This window comes from Mustelus asterias, chromosome 3 (genome assembly GCF_964213995.1).
Source record: "Mustelus asterias chromosome 3, sMusAst1.hap1.1, whole genome shotgun sequence".
NCBI lineage: Eukaryota > Metazoa > Chordata > Chondrichthyes > Carcharhiniformes > Triakidae > Mustelus > Mustelus asterias.
This window is the reverse complement of record NC_135803.1, coordinates 159,174,861-159,200,337: the sequence shown is the minus strand read 5'-3', so window position 1 is coordinate 159,200,337 and position 25,477 is coordinate 159,174,861.

Sequence of the window (25,477 nt, the reverse complement as noted above, 5' to 3'; positions counted from 1 at the left end):
CTCGTACAAAACCATGCTGTCTATCGCTAATGAGATTATTCAGTTCTAAATGCGCATATATCCTATCTCTAAGAATCTTCTCCAACAACTTCCCTACCACGGATGTCAAGCTCACTGGCCTATAATTACCCGGGTTATCCTTGCTACCCTTCTTAAATAACGGGACCACATTTGCTATCCTCCAATCCTCTGAGACCTCACCTGTGTCCAGTGAAGAGACAAAGATTTCTGTTCGAGGCCCAGCAATTGCATCTCTCGCCTCCCTGAGGAGTCTAGGATAGATGCCATCCGGCCCTGGGGATTTGTCTGTCTTAATGTTTCCTAAAAAACATAACACTGCCTCCCTTGTAATTGAGATTTTTTCTAACGGGTCAACACATCTCTCTGAGACAATACCAGTCAACATGTCCCTCTCCTTTGTGAATACTGATGCAAAGTATTCGTTTAGGATCTCACCTACTTCCTTTGGTTCTAAGCATAATTCCCGTCCTTTGTCCCTGAGAGGTCAGATTCTTTCCCTAACAACCCTCTTGTTCCTAACGTATGTATAAAATGCCTTAGGATTCTCCTTAATCCTGTCTGCCAAGGACATTTCGTGACCCCTTTTTGCCCTTCTAACTCCCTGTTTGAGTTCTTTTCTACTTTCTCTGTATTCCTCCAGTGCTCCATCTGTTTTTAGCTGTCTGGACCTCATGTATGCCTCTTTTTTCTTTTTGATTAGACCCGCAATTTCACTGGTTATCCAAAGCTCTCGAATCCTACCTTTCCTATCCTTCCTCTCTACAGGCACATGCCTGTCCTGCAGTCCTATCAACTGCTCCTTAAAAGACTCCCACATGCCAGATGTGGATTTACCCTCGAACAGCCTCTCCCAATCAACAGCCACCAAATCCTGCCTAATCCGGCTGTAGTTAGCCTTCCCCCAATTCAGCACCTTACCCATAGGACAACACTCATGTTTTTCCATTACTATCCTAAAGTTTACAGAATTGTGGTCACTATTTGGCACATGTTCCCCCACTGAAACTTTGATGACCTGACCAGGCTCATTCCCCAGTACTAGGTCCAGTATAGCCCCCTCTCTGGTTGGACTGTCAACATATTGTTCCAAAGAACCTTCCTGTACGCATTTTATAAATTCTTCCCCATCTAGGCCCCCAGCCCTAAGCGATTTCCAGTCTATGTGAGGGAAATTAAAGTCTCCCACTATAACAACCCTATTTTTTCTGCACCTGTCCAGAATCTCCTTACATATCCGATCCTCAACTTCCCGTGGGCTGTTGGGGGGCCTGTAGTATACCCCCAGCATAGTGTCTGCGCCCTTCCTGTTTCTGAGCTCCACCCACAGTGACTCGTTACCTGACCCTTCCATATTGTCCACCCTCTGTACCGCTGTAATATGCTCCCGAACCAACATTGCTACTCCCCCACCTCTCCTAGCCCCTTCTCTGTCTCGCCTAAAACACTTATAACACTTATACCCCGGAATATTCAGCTGCCAGTCCTGTCCTTTTAACCAAGTCTCCGTCACTGCAACCACATCCAAGTTCCGCGCAAGCATTAAGGCTCTAAGCTCGTCTGTCTTGCCCGTGACGCTCTTTGCATTGAAGCAGATGCACTCCAGACCTCCAGGCCCACTGAGGGCATCCTCCCCCAGAGTGCTCTTCCTCTTAGGTAGCCTTGTCTTGGCCCCAACCTCGTCCCCAGCCTCTGTGCTTATTGACCTATTGTTCTGATCCCCACCCCCCTGCCACATTAGTTTAAACCCACCTGAACCACACTCGCAAAACTCCCAGCTAGGATATTCGTGCCCCTCCAGTTTAGGTGTAACCCGTCCTTCTTGTGCAGGTGCCATCCTCTCTTGAAGACTTCCCAGTGATCCACGAATTCGAAACCCTCCCTCCTGCACCAGTCCTTTAGCCACGCGTTCAGCTGTGCAGTCTCCCTGTTTCTAGCCTCACTAGCACGTGGCACTGGGAGTCGTCCAGAGATCGCTACCCTATGTATGTTACCTGCAGCCTATTTGTGTGGAGTTATGTTACTTACAGTCTATTGGTGTGGAGTTAAGTTACTTGCAGCCTATTTGTGTGGAGTTATGTTACTTACCGTCTATTGGTGTGGAGTTAAGTTACTTGCAGCCTATTTGTGTGGAGTGTATGTTACTTGCCAGACCAATATTGTTTTGATTTGATTTATTGTCACATATATTAACAGTGAAAAGTATTGTTTCTTGCGCGCTATACAGATAAAGCATAGTGTACATAGAGAAGGAAACAAGATAGTGCAGGATGCAGTGTTACAGTCATAGCTAGAATGTAGAGAAAGATCAACTTAATATAAGGTAGGTCCATACAAAGGTCTGACTGCAGCAGGGAAGAAGCTATTCATGACCTCAGACTTTTGTATCCTTTGGTTGGTACGTGACCTCAGATTTTTGCATTTTTTTCCCAATGGAAGAAGGTGGAAGAGAGAATGTCTGGGGTGCGTGGGGTCCTTGATTATGCTGGCTGCTTTTCTGAGGCAACAGGAAGTGTAGACAGAGTCAATGGATGGGAGGCTGGTTTGGGTGATGAACTGGGCTTCATTCACGACCTTTATAGTTTCTTCTGGTCTTGCACAGAACAGGAGCCATACCAAGCTGTGATACAACCAGAAAGGATGCTCTCTCTGTTGCATCTGTAAAGGATGGTGAGAGTTGTAGCAGATATGCCAAATTTCTTTTGCCTTCTGAGAAAGTAGAGGTGTTGACGGGCTTTTTTAACTATAGCGTCAGCGTGGAGGAAACAGGACAGGTTGTTGGTGATCTGGACACCTAAAAGCTTAAAGCTCTCGACCATTTCCTCTTCATCCCCATTGATATAAACAGGGGCATGTCCTCCACTACACTTCCTAAAGTCAATAACTATCTCCTTCATTTTCCTGACATTGAGGGAGAGATTTTTGTCATCACACCAGTTCACCAGATTCTCTATCTCATTCCTGTACTCTGTCTCATCATTGTTTGAGATCCGACCCACTACAGTGGTGTCATCAGCAAACGTGAAAATCAAGCTGGAGGGGAATTTGGCCATACAGTCATAGGTGTATAAGGAGTATAGTAAGGGACTGAGGACACAGCCTTGTGGGGCGCTGGTGTTGAGGATAATTGTGGAGGAGGTGCTTTGCCTATTCTTATTGATTGTGGAGTGTGCATTAGGAAGTCTAGGATCCAGTCACAGAAGGAGGAACCGAGCCCTAGGCCGTGGAGTTTGAAGGTGAGTTTTGTAGGAATAATGGTGTTGAAGGCAGAGCTCCAGGCAATAAATAGGAGACTGACGTAAGTTTCTATGTTATCCAGGTGTTCTAGGGTTCAGTGTAGGGCCAGGGAGATAGTGCTTGCTGTGGACTTGTTGTGGCGATAGGCAAACTGTAGTGGATCCAGGCAATCTGGTAGGCCGGAATAGATCTATGCCATGACTAACCTTTCAAAGCACTTCATAATGATGGATGTCAGAGCCACTGGACACTCTGCCTGGCTTTTCTTTGGTACTCACCTGAAGAAGGGGCTTGCAGCTCCGAAAGCTTGTGTGGCTTTTGCTATCAAATAAACCTGTTAGACTTTAACCTGGTGTTGTTAAACTTCTTACTGGCTTTTCTTTGGTACAGAGAGGATTTTTTTTTTCATTTTTCCTTCATCATTTTTGGTCGTCTTCAAAAAGCAGATAGGGACCTCAGATCAGTGTAAGGAGAGGTTAATGATGTCTGTGAATAACCCCGCCAACTGGTCCATGCAGGATCTGAGTGCTCGTCCAGGTACCCCATCCGGGCCAGTCGCTTTCCGTGGGTTGACTTTCGAGAAGGCTGACCTGACATCTGCGATGGTGAGCTCAGATACTGGTTCGGCCGAGGCTTCCGGGCGGAAGGCGTGCTCTTGCTGACCTCTTGTTCAAAACCGGCATAGAATGCATTGCACTCATCGGGAGGGCTGCATCAGTGCCAGCGATTCTACAAGCCTTCGTTTTGTAGCCTGTTATGTCCTGCAGACATTGCCATAGTCAGTGGGAGTCCATGTGGTGTGAGCGGTTTCGGTATTCCGGATCCAAAGGGACTATCTTACAAGCCTATATCAGGCTAAGCCACCAAAAGAGGGAAATCTGTTCCTCTGCTAAGACTCGGAATTGGGGAGATTACTTGTGTCTCAAACAGTCAAACAGGATTTCAGTAACTTTCTAATGGGCGATATTCGGATTCGTCACACATAACTAAATCCCCTACCTCTGTCGGTCGTGGATCCTTGTCATTTAAGACTTCCTAAATGAGTGTCTAGGATCTAAGATTTGTGAGATTAAGACTACACAGTTTATTTCTAAAAGTATTATATTACAAAATACTCTCAATTGACACATACAGAATTGCAGAGTTAAAAGTATAAATTGATTAAGCTTTGACAAAGGGTCGTCCGGACTCGAAACGTCAGCTCTTTTCTCTCCTTACAGATGCTGCCAGACCCGCTGAGATTTTCCAGCATTTTCTTTTTTGGTTTCAGATTCCAGCATCCGCAGCAATTTGCTTTTATTCATTGATTAACTGTCCTTTGTTATTTGTTAACAAACTAACTTCTCTAACTAACTAACTAACTAAGAGAAGGATACGTCTAAACATGGAAAATCTTAAAGTATCTCATATCAATCTCAAATACATTTCTAAGAAGTTTCATAGAAACAAACTTACAAGAACCACGAGGGTCTTTGTTGATGAAGCAGGCCTGCAAAACAGAATTCTTTTGACTGCACACTTAGCAGGAGAGAGTGAGTGACAAGTCTGTAGATTCTGCCTGTTTATATACATATTTGGTACTATAGGTCTCTTTGTTCGTTTATCTCTTGCATGGAGTAATGTTCTTATGGCGAAATGTGTTTATCACCAAGCATGTGATGCGATGTTCTCAGAGTCTGTTTGAATGTCAGGTGTCGAGGATATATAGTCAGACAGGGAGTTTGTTAGAGACACATCTCTACTTTTGTTTATTTTAAATGTGTCAAGATTCTTAAATATATAGATGTCCAAATAGCCACTATTCCAAATGGTGATAACTTAAACGTCAAAGGTTTGCTTATTTTATTCTTTGTTTGTTATCTGTAGGTATTCTTTTACACTCTAGTTAGTAGTTATAATTGCAGGAAGGTAATTAGAAGAATTTATGGCCTGTCAATTCCCAAGGATCTTCAAACCTTGCTTTTGTCTTGTAGTTACTTCATGATCTTGGATCAAAGAACAAAGAACAATACAGCACAGGAACAAGCCCTTCGGCCCTCCAAGCTCGTGCTGCTCCCTGGTCCAAACTAGACCATTCTTTTGTATCCCTCCATTCCCACTCCGTTCATATGGCTATCGAGATAAGTCTTAAATGTTCCCAGTGTGTCCACCTCCACCACCTTGCCTGGCAGCGCATTCCAGGCCCCCACCACCCTCTGTGTAAAATATGTCCTTCTGATATCCGTGTTAAACCTCCCCGCCTTCACCTTGAACCCATGACCCCTCGTGAACGTCACCACCGACCTGGGGAAAAGCTTCCCACCGTTCACCCTATCAATGCCTTTCATAATTTTATACACCTCTATTAAGTCTTCCCTCATCCTCCGTCTTTCCAGGGAGAACAACCCCAGTTTACCCAATCTCTCCTCATAACTAAGCCCCTCCAAACCAGGCAACATCCTGATCAACCTCCTCTGTACTCTCTCCAAAGCCTCCATGTCCTTCTGGTAGTGTTGCGACCAGAACTGGACGCAGTATTCCAAATGCGGCCGAACCAACGTTCTATACATCTGCAACATCAGACCCCAACTTTTATACTCTGTGCCCCGTCCTATAAAGGCAAGCATGCCATATGCCTTCTTCACCACCTGTGACGTCACCTTCAAGAATCTGTGGACTTGCACACTCAGGTCCGTCTGCGTATCTACTCCCTTTATGGTTTTGCCATTTATCATATAGCTCCTCCCTACATTATTTCTACCAAAATGCATCACTTCGCATTTATCAGGATTGAACTCCATCTGCCATTTCTTTGCCCAAATTTCCAGCCTATCTATATCCTTCTGTAGCCTCTGACAATGCTCCTCACTATCTGCAAGTCCTGCCAATTTTGTGTCATCCGCAAACTTACTGATCACCCCAGTTACACTTTCTTCCAGATCGTTTATATAAATCACAAACAGCAGAGGTCCCAATACAGAGCCCTGCGGAACACCACTAGTCACAGGCCTCCAGCCGGAAAAAGACCCTTCCACTACCACCCTCTGTCTTCTGTGACCAAGCCAGTTCTCCACCCATCTAGCCACCTCCCCCTTTTTCCCATGAGATCCAACCTTTTGCATCAGCCTACCATGAGGGACTTTGTCAAACGCTTTACTAAAGTCCATATAGACAACATCCACGGCCCTTCTCTCGTCAACCATTCTAGTCACTTCTTCAAAACACTCCACCAGGTTAGTGAGGCATGACCTCCCTCTCACAAAACCATGCTGACTATTGTTAATGATAGTTGCACTTTCTAAATGCGCATACATCCTATCTCTAAGAATCTTCTCCAACAACTCCCCCACCACGGACGTCAAGCTCACCAGCCTATAATTACCCGGGTTATCCTTCCTCCCCTTCTTAAATAACGGGACCACATGAGAACATAGAACATAGAACAGTACAGCACAGAACAGGCCCTTCGGCCCACGATGTTGTGCCGAGCTTTATCTGAAACCAAGATCAAGCAATCCCACTCCCTATCATCCTGGTGTGCTCCATGTGCCTATCCAATAACCGCTTAAATGTTCCTAAAGTGTCTGACTCCACTATCACTGCAGGCAGTCCATTCCAAGAACAAAGAACAAAGAACAAGGAACAGTACAGCACAGGAAACAGGCCCTTCGGCCCTCCAAGCCTGTGCCGCTCCTTGGTCCAACTAGACCAATCGTTTGTATCCCTCCATTCCCAGGCTGCTCATGTGACTATCCAGGTAAGTTTTAAACGATGTCAGCGTGCCTGCCTCCACCACCCTACATGGCAGCGCATTCCAGGCCCCCACCACCCTCTGTGTAAAAAACGTCCCTCTGATGTCCGAGTTATACTTCGCCCCTCTCAGCTTGAGCCCGTGACCCCTCGTGATCGTCACCTCCGACCTGGGAAAAAGCTTCCCACTGTTCACCCTATCTATACCCTTCATAATCTTGTACACCTCTATTAGATCTCCCCTCATTCTCCGTCTTTCCAAGGAGAACAACCCCAGTCTACCCAATCTCTCCTCATAGCTAAGACCCTCCATACCAGGCAACATCCTGGTAAACCTTCTCTGCACTCTCTCTAACACCTCCACGTCCTTCTGGTAGTGCGGCGACCAGAACTGGACGCAGTACTCCAAATGTGGCCTAACCAGCGTTCTATACAGCTGCATCATCAGACTCCAGCTTTTATACTCTATACCCCGTCCTATAAAGGCAAGCATACCATATGCCTTCTTCACCACCTTCTCCACCTGTGTTGCCACCTTCAAGGATTTGTGGACTTGCACACCTAGGTCCCTCTGTGTTTCTATACTCCTGATGACTCTGCCACTTATTGTATAACTCCTCCCTACATTATTTCTTCCAAAATGCATCACTTCGCATTTATCCGGATTAAACTCCATCTGCCACCTCTCCGCCCAATTTTCCAGCCTATCTATATCCTGCTGTATTGCCCGACAATGCTCTTCGCTATCCGCAAGTCCAGCCATCTTCGTGTCATCCGCAAACTTGCTGATTACACCAGTTACACCTTCTTCCAAATCATTTATATATATCACAAATAGCAGAGGTCCCAGTACAGAGCCCTGCGGAACACCACTGGTCACAGACCTCCAGGCGGAAAAAGACCCTTCGACCACTACCCTCTGTCTCCTATGGCCAAGCCAGTTCTCCACCCATCTAGCCACTTCTCCTTGTATCCCATGAGCCTTAACCTTCTTAACCAACCTGCCATGTGGGACTTTGTCAAATGCCTTACTGAAATCCATATAGACGACATCCATGGCCCTTCCTTCATCAACCGTTTTTGTCACTTCCTCAAAAAACTCCACCAAATTTGTAAGGCACGACCTCCCTCTTACAAAACCATGCTGTCTGTCACTAATGAGATTGTTCCGTTCTAAATGCACATACATCCTGTCTCTAAGAATCCTCTCCAACAACTTCCCCACCATGGACGTCAAGCTCACCGGCCTATAATTTCCTGGGTTATCCCTGCTACCCTTCTTAAACAACGGGACCACATTCGCTATCCTCCAATCCTCAGGGACCTCACCCGTGTCCAAAGAAGCGACAAAGATTTCCGTCAGAGGCCCAGCAATTTCATCTCTCGTCTCCCTGAGCTGTCGAGGATAGATGCCATCAGGCTCTGGGGTTTTGTCAGTTTTAATGTTCCCTAAAAAACCGAACTTCCTCTCTTGTAATGGAGATTTTCTCGAACGGGTCAACACCTCAATACCCCAGCCACTCTCTGCGTAAAGAACCTACCTCTGATATCCTTCCTATATCTCCCACCATGAACCCTATAGTTATGCCCCCTTGTAATAGCTCCATCCACCCGAGGAAATAGTCTTTGAACGTTCACTCTATCTATCCCCTTCATCATTTTATAAACCTCTATTAAGTCTCCCCTCAGCCTCCTCCGCTCCAGAGAGAACAACCCCAGCTCCCTCAACCTTTCCTCATAAGACCTACCCTCCAAACCAGGCAGCATCCTGGTAAATCTCCTCTGCACTCTTTCCAGCGCTTCCACATCCTTCTTATAGTGAGGTGACCAGAACTGCACACAATATTCCAAATGTGATCTCACCAAGGTCCTGTACAGTGGCAGCATAACCCCACGGCTCTTAAACTCCAACCCCCTGCTAATAAAAGCTAACACACTATAGGCCTTCTTCACAGCTCTATCCACTTGAGTGGCAACCTTTAGAGATCTGTGGATATGGACCCCAAGATCTCTCTGTTCCTCCACAGTCTTCAGAACCCTACCTTTGACCCTGTAATCCACATTTAAATTAGTCCTACCAAAATGAATCACCTCACATTTATCAGGGTTAAACTCCATTTGCCATTTTTCAGCCCAGCTTTGCATCCTATCTATGTCTCTTTGCAGCCTACAACAGCCCTCCACCTCATCCACTACTCCACCAATCTTGGTGCCACCAGCAAATTTACTGATCCACCCTTCAGCCCCCTCCTCTAAGTCATTAATAAAAATCACAAAGAGCAGAGGACCAAGCACTGACCCCTGTGGCACTCCGCTAGCAACCTGCCTCCAGACCAAAGATTTTCCGTCCACCACCACCCTGTCTTCGATCAGACAGCCAGTTACCTATCCAATCGGCCAACTTTCCCTCTATCCCACACCTCCTCACTTTCATCATAAGCCGACCATGGGGAACCTTATCAAACGCCTTACTAAAATCCATGTATATGACATCAACTGCCCTACCTTCATCAACACACTTAGTTACCTCCTCAGAAAATTCAATCAAATTTGTGAGGCACGACTTGCCCTTCACGAATCCGTGCTGACTATCCCGGATTAATCCGCATCTTTCTAAATGGTCGTAAATCCCATCCCTAAGGACCTTTTCCAACAATTTACCAACCACCCAAGTAAGACTAACCGGTCTATAATTACCAGGGTCGTTTCTATTCCCTTTCTTAAACAGAGGAACAACATTCGCCACTCTCCAGTCCTCTGGCACCATCCCCGTGGACAGTGAGGACCCAAAGATCAAAGCCAAAGGCACTGCAATCTAATCCCTCGCCTCCCAAAGAATCCTAGGATATATTTCATCAGGCCCACGGGACTTATCGACTTTCAGTTTATTCAAAACTGCCAGTACATCCTCCCTCCGAACATCTATTTCCTCCAGCCTATTAGCCTGTAACACCTTCTCTTCCTCAAAAACATGGCCCCTCTCCTTGGTGAACACTGAAGAAAAGTATTCATTCATCACCTCGCCTATCTCTACAGACTCCATACACAAGTTCCCACTACTGTCCTTGACCGGCCCTAACCTCACCCTGGTCATTCTTTTATTCCTCACATAAGAGTAAAAAGCCTTGGGGTCTTCCTTGATCCGACCTGCCAAGGACTTCTCATGTCCCCTCCTTGCTCTTCTCCAATTAGCTGTCCTCCAATCCTCTGGGACCTCACCTGTGTCCAGTGACGAGACAAAGATTTGCGTGAGAGGCCCAGCGATTTCATCTCTCGTCTCCCTGAGCAGCCTTGGATAGATTCCATCAGGCCCAGGGGATTTGTCAGTCTTTATATTCTCTAACAAACCTAACACTTCCTCCTTTGTAATGGAGATTTTCTCCAACGGTTCAACACTCCCCTCCGAGACACTCCCAGTCAACACATCCCTCTCCTTTGTGAATACCGACGCAAAGTATTCATTTAGGATCTCCCCTACTTCTTTGGGCTCCAAGCATAATTCCCCACTTTTGTCCCTGAGAGGTCCGATTTTTTCCCTGACAACCCTTTTGTTCCTAACATATGAATAAAATGCCTTGGGATTCTCCTTAATCCTGTCTGCCAAGGACATTTCGTGACCCCTTTTTGCCCTTCTAATTCCCCATTTGAGTTCTTTCCTACTTTCTTTGTACTCCTCCAGAGCTCCCTCCGTTTTTAGCTGCCTGGACCTAACATACGCCTCTCTTTTCTTTTTGACCAGTCCCTCAATTTCCCTGGTTATCCACGGTTCTCGAATCCTACCCTTCCTATCCTTCTTTTTTACAGGCACATGCCTGTCCTGTAGCCTCCAGATGTGGATTTAACCTCAAACAGCCTCTCCCAATCAAGAACTGCCAATTTCTGCCTAATCCCACTAAAGTTAGCCTTCCCCCAATCCAACACCTTACCCATGGGACACCACTCATCCTTTTCCATCACTATCTTAAAGCTAACAGAATTGTGGTCACTATTTGCCACATGTTCCCCTACCGAAACTTTGAAGACCTGACCGGGCTCATTCCCCAGTACTAGAACATAGAACATAGAACAGTACAGCACAGAACAGGCCCTTCGGCCCACGATGTTGTGCCGACCTTCATCTGAAACCAAGATCAAGCTATCCCACTCCCTACCATCCTGGTGTGCTCCATGTGCCTATCCAATAACCGCTTAAGTGTTCCTAAAGTGTCTGACTCCACTATCACTGCAGGCAGTCCATTCCACACCCCAACCACTCTCTGCATGAAGAACCTACCTCTGATATCCTTCCTATATCTCCCACCATGAACCCTATAGTTATGCCCCCTTGTAATAGCTCCATCCATCCGAGGAAATAGTCTTTGAACGTTCACTCGATCTATCCCCTTCGTCATTTTATAAACCTCTATTAAGTCTCCCCTCAATCTCCTCCGCTCCAGAGAGAACAGCCCCAGCTCCCTCAACCTTTCCTCATAAGACCGACACTCCAAACCAGGCAGCATCCTGGTAAATCTCCTCTGCACTCTTTCCAGCGCTTCCACATCCTTCTTATAGTGAGGTGACCAGAACTGCACACAATATTCCAAATGCGGTCTCACCAAGGTCCTGTACAGTTGCAGCATAACCCCACGGCTCTTAAACTCCAACCCCCTGTTAATAAAAGCTAACACACTCTATGCCTTCTTCACAGCTCTATCCACTTGAGTGGCAACCTTTAGAGATCTGTGGATATGGACCCCAAGATCTCTCTGTTCCTCCACAGTCTTCAGAACCCTACCTTTGACCCTGTAATCCACATTTAAATTTGTCCTACCAAAATGAATCACCTCACATTTATCAGGGTTAAACTCCATTTGCCATTTTTCAGCCCAGCTTTGCATCCTATCTATGTCTCTTTGCAGCCCACAACACCCCTCCACCTCATCCACTACTCCACCAATCTTGGTGTCATCAGCAAATTTACTGATCCACCCTTCAGCCCCCTCCTCTAAGTCATTAATAAAAATCACAAAGAGCAGAGGACCAAGCACCGATCCCTGTGGCACTCCGCTAGCAACCTGCCTCCAGTCCGAAAATTTTCCATCCACCACCACCCTCTGTCTTCGATCAGATAGCCAGTTACCTATCCAATCGGCCAACTTTCCCTCTATCCCACACCTCCTTACTTTCATCATAAGCCGACCATGGGGGACCTTATCAAACGCCTTACTAAAATCCATGTATATGACATCAACCGCCCTACCTTCATCAACACACCTAGTTACCTCCTCAAAAAATTCTATCAAATTTGTGAGGCACGATTTACCCTTCACGAATCCGTGCTGACTATCCCGGATTAATCCGCATCTTTCTAAATGGTCGTAAATCCCATCCCTAAGGACCTTTTCCATCAATTTACCAACCACCGAAGTCAGACTAACCGGTCTATAATTACCAGGGTCATTTCTATTCCCTTTCTTAAACAGAGGAACAACATTTGCCACTCTCCAGTCCTCTGGCACCATCCCCGTGGACAGCGAGGACCCAAAGATCAAAGCCAAAGGCTCTGCAATCTCATCCCTCGCCTCCCAAAGAATCCTCGGATACATTTCATCAGGCCCAGGGGACTTATCGACCTTCAGTTTATTCAAAACTGCCAATACATCCTCCCTCCGAACATCTATTTCCTCCAGCCTATTAGCCTGTAACACCTTCTCTTCCTCAAAAACATGGCCCCTCTCCTTGGTGAACACTGAAGAAAAGTATTCATTCATCACCTCGCCTATCTCTACTGATTCCATACACAAGTTCCCACCACTGTCCTTGACCGGCCCTAACCTCACCCTGGTCATTCTTTTATTCCTCACATAAGAGTAAAAAGCCCTGGGGTTTTCCTTGATCCGACCCGCCAAGGACTTCTCATGTCCCCTCCTCGCTCTCCTCAGCCCCTTTTTCAGCTCATTCCTTGCTAACTTGTAACCCTCAATCGAGCTATCTGAACCTTGTTTCCTCATCCCTACATAAGCTTCCCTCTTCCTTTTCACAAGACATTCCACCTCTTTTGTGAACCACGGTTCCCTCACTCGGCCATTTCCTCCCTGCCTGGTCCTATACTGGACCTATACTAGGTCCAGTATAGCCCCCTCTCTAGTCGGGCTATCTACATATTGTTCCAAAGAACCCTCCTGTACGCATTTTACAAATTCCTCCCCATTCAGAGTCCCAGCTCACAGCGATTTCCAGTCTATACCAGGGAAATTGAAGTCTCCCACTACAACAACCCTATTTTTCCTGCACCTATCCAGTATCTCCTGACATATCCGTTCTTCCACTTCCCTTGGGCTGTTGGGGGGCCTGTAGTATACCCCCAACATAGTGACTGCGCCCTTCCTGTTTCTAAGCTCCACCCAGAGTGACTCGTTACGTGACCCCTCTGAATTCTCCTCCCTTTGCACCGCTGTAATATGCTCTCCAACTAATACTGCTACTCCCCCACCTCTTTTGACCCCTCCTCTGTCTCGCCTAAAACACTTGTACCCCGGAATATTCAGCTGCCAGTCCTGTCCCTCTTTCAACCAAGTCTCTGTCACCGCAACCACATTCAAATTCCTTGTGAGCATTAAGGCCCTAAGTTCGTCTGTCTTACCTGCTACGCTCCTTGCATTGAAGTATAAGCACTCCAGACCTCCAGGCCCAGTGAGGTCATCCTCCTCCAGAGTGCTCTTCTTCTTTGCCAGCCTTGTCCCAGCCCCAACCTCGTCCCCAGCCTCTACACTTGTAGACCCACCCCCTTGCCACACTAGTTTAAACCCCCCCGAACTGCACCAGCAAAGTTTCTTAAGCTAATACTGACTTTTGAATGACCTTTCTGCTGAAATGGTTTTAGAACCATAGAAAATTACAGCTCAGAAACAGGCCTTTTGGCCCTTCTTGTCTGTGCCAAACCATTTTATGCCTAGTCCCACTGACCTGCACTTGGACCATATCCCTCCACACCCCTCTCATCCATGAACCCGTCCAAGTTTTTCTTAAATGTTAAAAGTGACCCCGCATTTACCACTTTATCTGGCAGCTCATTCCACACTCCCACCACTCTCTGCGTGAAGAAGCCCCCCCTAATATTCCCTTTAAACTTTTCTCCTTTCACCCTTAACCCATGCCCTCTGGTTTTTTTCTCCCCTAGCCTCAGCGGAAAAAGCCTGCTTGCATTCACTCTATCTATACCCATCAAAATCTTATACACCTCTATCAAATCTCCCCTCAATCTTCTACGCTCCAGGGAATAAAGTCCCAACCTATTCAATCTCTCTCTGTAACTCAGCTTCTCAAGTTCCGGCAACATCCTTGTGAACCTTCTCTGCACTCTTTCAATCTTATTTACATCCTTCCTATAACTAGGTGACCAAAACTGTACACAATACTCCAAATTCGGCCTCACCAATGCCTTATATAACCTTGATGTGGAGATGCCGGCGTTGGACTGGGGTAAACACAGTAAGAAGTTTAACAACACCAGGTTAAAGTCCAACAGGTTTATTTGGTAGCGAAAGCCACACAAGCTTTCGAAGCTCTAAGCCCCTTCTTCAGGTGAGTGGGAATTCTGTTCACAAACAGAGCTTATAAAGACACAGACTCAATTTACATGAATAATGGTTGGAATGCGAATACTTACAACTAATCCAGTCTTTAAGAAACAAAACAATGGGAGTGGAGAGAGCATCAAGACAGGCTAAAAAGATGTGTATTGTCTCCAGACAAGACAGCCAGTGAAACTCTGCAGGTCCACGCAACTGTGGGAGTTACAAATAGTGTGACATGAACCCAATATCCCGGTTGAGGCCGTCCTTGTGTGTGCGGAACTTGGCTATCAGTTTCTGCTCAGCGACTCTGCGCTGTCGTGTGTCACGAAGATTAGTTGTAAGTATTCGCATTCCAACCATTATTCATGTAAATTGAGTCTGTGTCTTTATAAGCTCTGTTTGTGAACAGAATTCCCACTCACCTGAAGAAGGGGCTTAGAGCTTCGAAAGCTTGTGTGGCTTTTGCTACCAAATAAACCTGTTGGACTTTAACCTGGTGTTGTTAAACTTCTTATTATATAACCTTACCATAACACTCCAACTTTTATACTCGATACTCCGATTTATAAAGTCCAATGTACCAAAGGCACTCTTTACGACCCTATCCACCTGTGACGTCACTTTTAGGGAATTCTGTACCTGTATTCCCAGATCCCTCTGTTCAACTGCACTCTTCAGAGTCCTACCATTTACCTTGTACGTTCAACTTTGATTTGTCCTTCCAAAGTGCAATATCTCACACTTGTCTGCGTTAAATTCCATTTGCCATTTTTCAGCCCATTTTTCTAGTTGGTCCAAATCCCTCTGCAAGCTTTGAAAACCTTGCTCACTGTCCACGACACCTCCAATCTTTGTATCATCAGCAAACTTGCTGATCCAATTGACCACATTATCATCCAGATCATTGATATAGATGACAAACAACAATGGACCCAACACCGATCCCTGCGGCACACCACTAGTCACAGGCCTCCACTCAGAGAAGCAATCCTCCACAACCACTCTCTGGCTTCTTCCATTGAGCCAGTGTCTAATCCAATTTACTACCTCCCCATGTATACCTAGCGACTGAACCTTCCTAACTAACCTCCCATGAGGGACCTTGTCAAAGGCCTTGCTGAAATCCAGGTAGACACCATCCACCGCCTTCCCTTCATCCACTTTCCTGGTAACCTCCTCGAAAAACTCTAATAGATTGGTCAAACATGACGTACCACGCACAAAGCCATGTTGACACTCCCTAATAAGTCCCTGTCTATCCAAATATTTGTAGATCCTATCCCTTATCACACCTTCCAATAACTTGCCCACCACCGACGTCAAACTTACTGGCCTATAATTTCCCGGATTTCTTTTGGAACCTTTTTTAAACAACGGAACAATATGAGCCACCCTCCAATCATCCGACACCTCCCCCGTGAATACTGACATTTTAAATATGTCTGCCAGGGCCCCTGCAAGTTCAACACTAGCTTCCCTCAAGGTCCGTGGGAATACCCTGTCCGGTCCTGGGGATTTATCCACTCTGATTTGCCTCAAGACAGCGAGCACCTCCTCCCCTTTAATCTGTAAAGGTTCCATGGCCTCCCTACCAGTTTGCCCTATTTGCGTAGACTCCATGCCCGTTTCCTCAGTAAATACGGATGCAAAAAAACCATTTAGTATCTACCCCATCTCTTTTGGTTCCATACACAGTGTACCACTCTGGTCTTTAAGAGGACCAATTTTATCCCTCACTATCCTTTCGCTCCTAACATACCGATAGAAGCTCTTTGGATTTTCCTTCACTCTGTCTGCCAAAGCAACCTCGTGTCTTCTTTTAGCCCTCCTGATTTCCCTCGAGTAGCTTCTTGCACTTTTTATACTCCTCGAGCATCTGATGTGTTCCTTGCTGCCTGTAAATTTCATACAACTCTCTCTTCCTCTTAATCAGTGTTACAATCTCCCTCGAGAGCCAAGGTTCCTTATTCCTATTTACTTTGCCTTTATTCCTGACAGGAACATACAAACTCTGCACTCTCAAAATTTCTCCTTTGAAGGCCTCCCACTTTCCATTTACATCCTTACCAGAGAACAGCCTGTGCCAATCCACACTTCCCAGATCCCTTCTCATTTAATCAAATTTGGTCTTTTTCCAGTTCAGAACTTCAACCCGAGAACCAGATCTATCCTTATCCACGATCAGGTTGAAACTAATGGCATTATGATCACTGGATCCAAAGTGTTCCCTCACACTCACATCCATCACCTGCCCTAACTCATTTCCCAATAGGAGATCCAATATCGCATCCTCTCTCGTTGGCACCTCTATATACTGATGTAGAAAATTCTCCTGAACACATTTTACAAACTCTACCCCGTCTAAACCTTTAACAGTATGCGAGTCCCAATCTATATGTGGAAAATTAAAATCCCCTACTATCACAACTTTGTGTTTCTTGCAGTTGTCAGCTATCTCTCCGCTGATTTGCTCTTCCAATTCTCGCTGACTATTGGGTGGTCTATAATACAAGCCCATTAATGTGGTCATACCTTTCCTGTTTCTCAGCTCCACCCATAGGGCCTCTGTAGACAAGCTCCCTAACCTATCCTGCCTGAGTACCGCTGTAACATTTTCCCTGAGCAACAATGCCACCCCCCCCACCTTTTATCCCTCTGCCACTATCCCGCCTGAAACATTGGAACCCTGGAACATTGAGCTGCCAGTCCTGCCCCTCCTGTAGCCAAGTTTCACTAATGGCTATAATGTCATATTTCCACGTGTCTATCCACGCCTTCAGCTCATCTGCCTTCCCCACAATACTCCTGGCATTGAAATAGACACACCTCAAAAAATTATTTCCACCACACTCTACCCTTCCATTTGTAATTTTGCTTGAACTAACTTGTCTTTTGACCCCTGCTCCACTATCTGCTCTGGCACTCTGGTTCCCACCCCCCTGCAAATCTAGTTTAAACGCTCCCCAATAACACTAGCAAATCTCCCTGCAAGTATATTGGTCCCCTTGTAGTTTAGGTGTAACCCGTCTCTCTTCTACAGGTCCCACCTGCCCCAGAAGAGGTCCCAATGATCCAAGAATCGGAAACCCTGCCCCCTGTACCAGTTCCTCAGCCACGTGTTTATCCGCCCAAGCATCCTACTCCTGCCCTCACTGGCATGTGGCTCAGGTAGCAATCCTGAGATTACTACCCTCGGGGTCCTGCTTTTTAACTTCCTTCCAAGCTCTTTGTACTCACTCTTTAGGACCTCCTCGCTCTTCCTTCCCACGTCATTGGTACCGACGTGTACCACGACATCTGGCTGATCACCTTCCCACTTTAGAATGCTGTGCACGCGATCAGAGACATCGCTGACCTTGGCACCTGGGAGGCAACAAACCATGCGGGAGTCTCTCTCCCGACCACAGAACCTCCGGTCTGTACCTCTGACCATCGAGTTCCCTATCACTACTGCTCTCCTCTTCTTCCTCCCTTTTGCGCTGTAGAACCAGACTCAGTATCAGAGTTCCGGCTGTCGCAGCTTGTCCCAGGTAAAGCATCTCCCACAACAGTATCCAATTCAGTATACCTGTTGTGGAGGGGTATGGCCACAGGGGAACCCTGCTCTGCCTGTCCTTTCACACTGCCATTTCCTCTCCTTACAGTAACCCAATTTCCTGTGCTCTGCTGCTTGGGTGTAACTATCTCCCTAAAGCTACTGTCTATAAACTTCTCATTCTCCCGAATTAGATGGAGGTCATCAAGCTCCTTCTCCAGTTCCCTAACACGCTTTGCTAGCAGCTGCAGCTGAATGCATCTTTTGCAGGTGCTGTCGTCAGGGATACCGGAGGTCTCCCTGATCTCCCACATCCTGCAAGAGGAGCATTCCAACATCTTGCCTGGCATATTTTTTTTTACTCTGGGGAAATACAGGAATAAACTTTCTGAAAAAGAAAAAAAAACCTACTCTCGCCTCTGCCTGTTCTCGCCGAAGCCCGTTTTGAGCCAAAGCCCTTCAGTTTTATTCCACTTTGAATTAAAACACTTTATGTATTAATCTCTGCTGTTTATATATGTCCTTATTCTAAACCGAATTCTGGGACAGTGTGATGTCCATCACAGTGGATGGCCTGGGACTCGAGCTTGGTCTGGTACTGCCTCCTGGCATCTTGATCGTTCTCCATAGATCGTATGTTCAGGTCTTGCTGCATTTGGACATGGACTACTTCAGTATCTGAAGAGAAACAAATGGCGCTGAACATTGCATATCCCCTGATGATGGAAGGAAGGCCATTGATGAAGCAGCTGAAGATGGTCAGGCCTAGGACTTCTGACGATCTCCTGCAGTGATGTCCTAGAGTTGAGATGGCTGGCCTGCAACCACCACAACCATCTTCCTTTGTGTCAGAAGTGACTCCAACCAGCGGAGAGTTTCCTCGATTCCCATTTACTCCAGTTTTGCTAGGATTCCTTGATGCCAGACTTGGTCAAATACTGCCTTGATGTCAAGGGCAGTCACTCTCACCTTACCTCTGGGGTTCAACTCTTATGTTCATGTTTGAACCAAGGCTGTAATTAGGTCAGGAGTTGAGTGACCCCGGCAGAACTTAAACTAAGCATCAGCGAGCAGGTTGTTGCTGAGTAAATGCCACTTGATAGTGCTGTAGATGACCCTTCCATCACTTTACTGATGATCGGGAGTAGCCCGATTTTGGCCCAAGCCCCAAGACTTTGCAGGGTCAACAGGGCTGAGTTTGTGGTTGTCGTTTCCGGTGCCAAGGTTAGTGCTGGGTGGTCTGTCCGGTTTCATTCCTTTAAGACTTTTTAGCTAATACATCAGAGTGGCTTGCTGGGCCATTTCAAAGGATCTTTAGAAGTCAACCACATTCCTGTGGCTCTGGAATCACATGTAGGCCAGACCAGGTAATGATGGCAAATTTACTTCCGTAAAGGATATTAGTGAACGGGATAGGTTTTTCCGACAATCGACAATGGAATTCCAGTTTTTTGTTATTGAATTCAAATTCCACCACCTGCTGTATCGGGATTTGAACTCGAGTCCCCAGAGCAGTACCCAGTGTGTCCGGATTACTAATCTAGCAGCAATACCACTAGGCCATGCACTCCCTTTATTTGAGGTATTAACCCAGTTTGGGATGTTGATATGGGGTCTTTAGCCAATCATGGGGGTATATTTAGGGTATTTAGCCAGTTGCACAAGTTTCTCTGGGGGTTGCACCAGTTTTGGGGGTAGATCTTAGGTACATATCTGGTTCTGGGAGTTTGCCTGGGGTATTTATTCAGTTGTGAGGGTTTATGTGGCATACATACCATTTCCAAGGGTTTATTTGGGGCATTTACCCATTCTGGGGTGTTTATTTGGGATATTTACGTGGCTTTGGGTGTTTATTTGGTGTATTTACCCGGTTTATCGGGGACATATTTGTTCGGTTTGGAGGCTTAATTGGGAGCTATTTACCCGGTTTATTGGGGGTATATTTGCTCAGCTTGGAAGCTTTATTGGGAGTTATTTATCTGATTTTGGGGGAGTCATTTACCCAGTTTTGAGGGGAGGGTGGAATTTGCCCACTTTATTGGAGGTATATTTGTTCGGTTTGTGGTTATTTGCCCAGTATGGGGGCTTTATCGGGGGTTATTTGCCCAGTTTTGGGAGGGGAGGCGTCATTTGCCCAGTTTTCAGGGGCATGTACCCAGTTTCAGGGGAGGTCAGTTGCCCAGCTTTGAGGGTATTTAAGGGAATTTACTCGGTTTTGGGGGTATTTACCCAGTATTGGGGAGAATTCTGTCCTTGGGTGACTGTGTGGAATTTTCACATTCTCCCCGAGCCTGCATGGATTTCCTCCGTAAGAAGTCTCACAACACCAGGTTAAAGTCCAACAGGTTTATTTGGTAGCAAATACCATAAATACAAGGCAAATACCAGGTTAAAGTCCAACAGGTTTATTTGGTAGCAAATACCATGGTACTTGCTACCAAATAAACCTGTTGGACTTTAACCTGGTGTTGTGAGACTTCTTACTGTGTTCACCCCAGTCCAACGCCGGCATCTCCACATCATGGATTTCCTCCCACAGTCGAAAGATGTAAATGTTAGGTGGATTGGCCATGTTAAATTGTCCCCTAGAACCATAGAAAATTACAGCTCAGAAACAGGCCTTTTGGCCCTTCTTGTCTGTGCCAAACCATTTTTTGCCTAGTCCCACTGACCTGCACTTGGACCATATCCCTCCACACCCCTCTCATCCATGAACCCGTCCAAGTTTTTCTTAAATGTTAAAAGTGACCCCGCATTTACCACTTTATCCAGCAGCTCATTCCACACTCCCACCACTCTCTGCGTGAAGAAGCCCCCCCTAATATTCCCTTTAAACTTTTCTCCTTTCACCCTTAACCCATGCCCTCTGGTCTTTTTCTCCCCTCGCCTCAGTGGAAAAAGCCTGCTTGCATTCACTCTATCTATACCCATCAAAATCTTATACACCTCTATCAAATCTCCCCTCAATCTTCTACGCTCCAGGGAATAAAGTCCCAACCTATTCAATCTCTCTCTGTAACTCAGCTTCTCAAGTCCCGGCAACATCCTTGTGAACCTTCTCTGCACTCTTTCAACCTTACTTACATCCTTCCTGTAACTAGGTGACTAAAACTGTACACAATACTCTAAATTCGGCCTCACCAATGCCTTATATAACCTTGATGTGGAGATGCCGGCGTTGGACTGGGGTAAACACAGTAAGAAGTTTAACAACACCAGGTTAAAGTCCAACAGGTTTATTTGGTAGCGAAAGCCACACAAGCTTTCGAGGCTCTGAGCCCCTTCTTCAGGTGAGTGGGAATTCTGTTCACAAACAGAACTTATAAGACACAGACTCAATTTACATGAATAATGGTTGGAATGCGAATACTTACAACTAATCCAGTCTTTAAGAAACAAAACAATGGGAGTGGAGAGAGCATCAAGACAGGCTAAAAAGATGTGTATTGTCTCCAGACAAGACAGCCAGTGAAACTCTGCAGGTCCACGCAACTGTGGGAGTTACAAATAGTGTGACATAAATTCTGATTCTAGGATCGCATGATAAAGACTCAGGAGGAAAAAAGCAGAAATATTTATGTGAAATAGTGTGACATAAACCCAATATCCCGGTTGAGGCCGTCCTTGTGTGTGCGGAACCTGGCTATCAGTTTCTGCGGAAAACTGATAGCCAGGTTCCGCACACACAAGGACGGCCTCAACCGGGATATTGGGTTTATGTCACACTATTTCACATAAATATTTCTGCTTTTTTCCTCCTGAGTCTTTATCATGCGATCCTAGAATCAGAATTTATGTCACACTATTTGTAACTCCCACAGTTGCGTGGACCTGCAGAGTTTCACTGGCTGTCTTGTCTGGAGACAATACACATCTTTTTAGCCTGTCTTGATGCTCTCTCCACTCCCATTGTTTTGTTTCTTAAAGACTGGATTAGTTGTAAGTATTCGCATTCCAACCATTATTCATGTAAATTGAGTCTGTGTCTTATAAGTTCTGTTTGTGAACAGAATTCCCACTCACCTGAAGAAGGGGCTCAGAGCCTCGAAAGCTTGTGTGGCTTTTGCTACCAAATAAACCTGTTGGACTTTAACCTGGTGTTGTTAAACTTCTTATTATATAACCTTACCATAACTCTCTAACTTTTATACTCGATACTCCGATTTATAAAGGCCAACACCTGTGACGTCACTTTTAGGGAATTCTGTACCTGTATTCCCAGATCCCTCTGTTCAACTGCACTCTTCAGAGTCCTACCATGTACCCTGTATGTTCTACTTTGGTTTGTCCTTCCAAAGTGCAATATCTCACACTTGTCTGCGTTAAATTCCATTTGCCATTTTTCAGCCCATTTTTCTAGTTGGTCCAAATCCCTCTGCAAGCTTTGAAAACCTTGCTCACTGTCCACGACACCTCCAATCTTTGTATCATCAGCAAACTTGCTGATCCAATTGACCACATTATCATCCAGATCATTGATATAGATGACAAATAACAATGGACCCAACACCGATCCCTGCGGCACACCACTAGTCACAGGCCTCCACTCAGAGAAGCAATCCTCCACAACCACTCTCTGGCTTCTTCCATTGAGCCAGTGTCTAATCCAATTTACTACCTCCCCATGTATACCTAGCGACAGAACCTTCCTAACTAACCTCCCATGAGGGACCTTGTCAAAGGCCTTGCTGAAATCCAGGTAGACACCATCCACCGCCTTCCCTTCATCCACTTTCCTGGTAACCTCCTCGAAAAACTCTAATAGATTGGTCAAACATGACGTACCACGCACAAAGCCATGTTGACACTCCCTAATAAGTCCCTGTCTATCCAAATATTTGTAGATCCTATCCCTTATCACACCTTCCAATAACTTGCCCACCACCGACGTCAAACTGACTGGCCTATAATTTCCCGGATTTCTTTTGGAACCTTTTTTAAACAACGGAACAATATGAGCCACCCTCCAATCATCCGACACCTCCCCCGTGAATACTGACATTTTAAATATGTCTGCCAGGGCCCCTGCAAGTTCAACACTAGCTTCCCTCAAGGTCCGTGGGAATACCCTGTCCGGTCCTGGGGATTTATCCACTCTGATTTGCCTCAAGACAGCGAGCACCTCCTCCCCTTTAATCTGTAAAGGTTCCATGACCTCCCTACCTGTTTGCCCTATTTCCGTAGACTTCATGTCCGTTTCCTCAGTAAATACGGATGCAAAAAACCCATTTAGTATCTACCCCATCTCTTTTGGTTCCATACACAGTCTACCACTCTGGTCTTCAAGAGGACCAATTATATCCCTCACTATCCTTTTACTCCTAACATACCTATAGAAGCTCTTTGGATTTTCCTTCACTCTGTCTGCCAAAGCAACCTCGTGTCTTCTTTTAGCCCTCCTGATTTCCCTCTTGAGTAGCTTCTTGCACTTTTTATACTCCTCGAGCATCTGATGTGTTCCTTGCTGCCTGTACATTTCATACAACTCTCTCTTCCTCTTAACCAGTGTTACGATCTCCCTCGAGAACCAAGGTTCCTTAGTCCTATTTACTTTGCCTTTAATCCTGACAGGAACATACAAACTTTGCACTCTCAAAATTTCTCCTTTGAAGGCCTCCCACTTTCCATTTACATCCTTACCAGAGAACAGCCTGTGCCAATCCACACTTCCCAGATCCCTTCTCATTTAATCAAATTTGGTCTTTTTCCAGTTCAGAACTTCAACCCGAGGACCAGATCTATCCTTATCCATGATCAGGTTGAAACTAATGGCATTATGATCACTGGATCCAAAGTGTTCCCTCACACTCACATCCATCACCTGCCCTAACTCATTTCCCAATAGGAGATCCAATATCGCATCCTCTCTAGTTGGCACCTCTATATACTGATGTAGGAAATTCACCTGATCACATTTTACAAACTCTACCCCGTCTAAACCTTTAACAGTATGCGAGTCCCAATCTATATGTGGAAAATTAAAATCCCCTACTATCACAACTTTGTGTTTCTTGCAGTTGTCAGCTATCTCTCCGCTGATTTGCTCCTCCAATTATCGCTGACTATTGGGTGGTCTATAATACAAGCCCATTAATGTGGTCATACCTTTCTTGTTTCTCAGCTCCACCCATAGGGCCTCTGTAGACAAGCTCCCTAATCTATCCTGCCTGAGTACTGCTGTAACATTTTCCCTGACCAACAATGCCACCCCCCCACCTTTTAAGCCTCTGCCTCTATCCCGCCTGAAACATTGGAACCCTGGAACATTGAGCTGCCAGCCCTGCCCCTCCTGTAGCCAGGTTTCACTAATGGCTATAATGTCATATTTCCATGTGTCTATCCACGCCTTCAGCTCATCTGCCTTCCCCACAATACTCCTGGCATTGAAATAGACACACCTCAAAAGATTATTTCCACCACACTCTACCCTTCCATTTGTGATTTTGCTTGAACTAACCTGTCTTTTGACCCCTGCTCCACTATCTGCTCTGGCACTCTGGTTCCCACCCCCCTGCAAATCTAGTTTAAACGCTCCCCAATAACACTAGCAAATCTCCCTGCAAGTATATTGGTCCCCTTGTAGTTTAGGTGTAACCCGTCTCTCTTGTACAGGTCCCACCTGCCCCAAAAGAGGTCCCAATGATCCAAGAATTGGAAACCCTGCCCCCTGCACCAGTTTCTCAGCCATGTGTTCATCCGCCCAAGCATCCTACTCCTGCCCTCACTGGCATGTGGCTCAGGTAGCAATCCTGAGATTACTACCCTCGGGGTCCTGCTTTTTAACTTCCTTCCAAGCTCTTTGTACTCACTCTTTAGGACCTCCTCACTCTTCCTTCCCACGTCATTGGTACCGATGTGTACCACGACATCTGGCTGATCACCTTCCCACTTTAGAACGCTGTGCACGCGATCAGAGACATCGCTGACCTTGGCACCTGGGAGGCAACAAACCATGCGAGAGTCTCTTAGTCCAAGGTTGAGTATGTTAGGGAGGGTTAGTGGAGTAAATACGTAGGGTTACAGGGATAGGGCCTGGAGGGGATTCTGTCGCTGAGTCAGGCTGAATGGCCTCCTTCTGCACTGTAGGGATTCTGATTCTATTTATGAGGTTCTGGGGTTTTTACCCGGTTTTCTGGGATTTATACTTTTTTCGGATTTTACCCTTTTTTGTGGTATTTACCCAACTTTGGGGGTTTTTAACTTGGTTTTGGGATGTTTTAACTGGTTTCTGGGGGGGTTTAACCCAGTCTCTGGCGGGGGGGGGGTTTTACCCGGTCTCGGGGGGGGGAGTTTAACCCGGTCTCTGGGGGGGGGTTTAACCCGGTCTCTGGGGGGGGGGGGGGTTTAACCCAGTCTCTGGGGGGGGGGGGGGGGTTAACCCAGTCTCTGGGGGGGGGGAGGT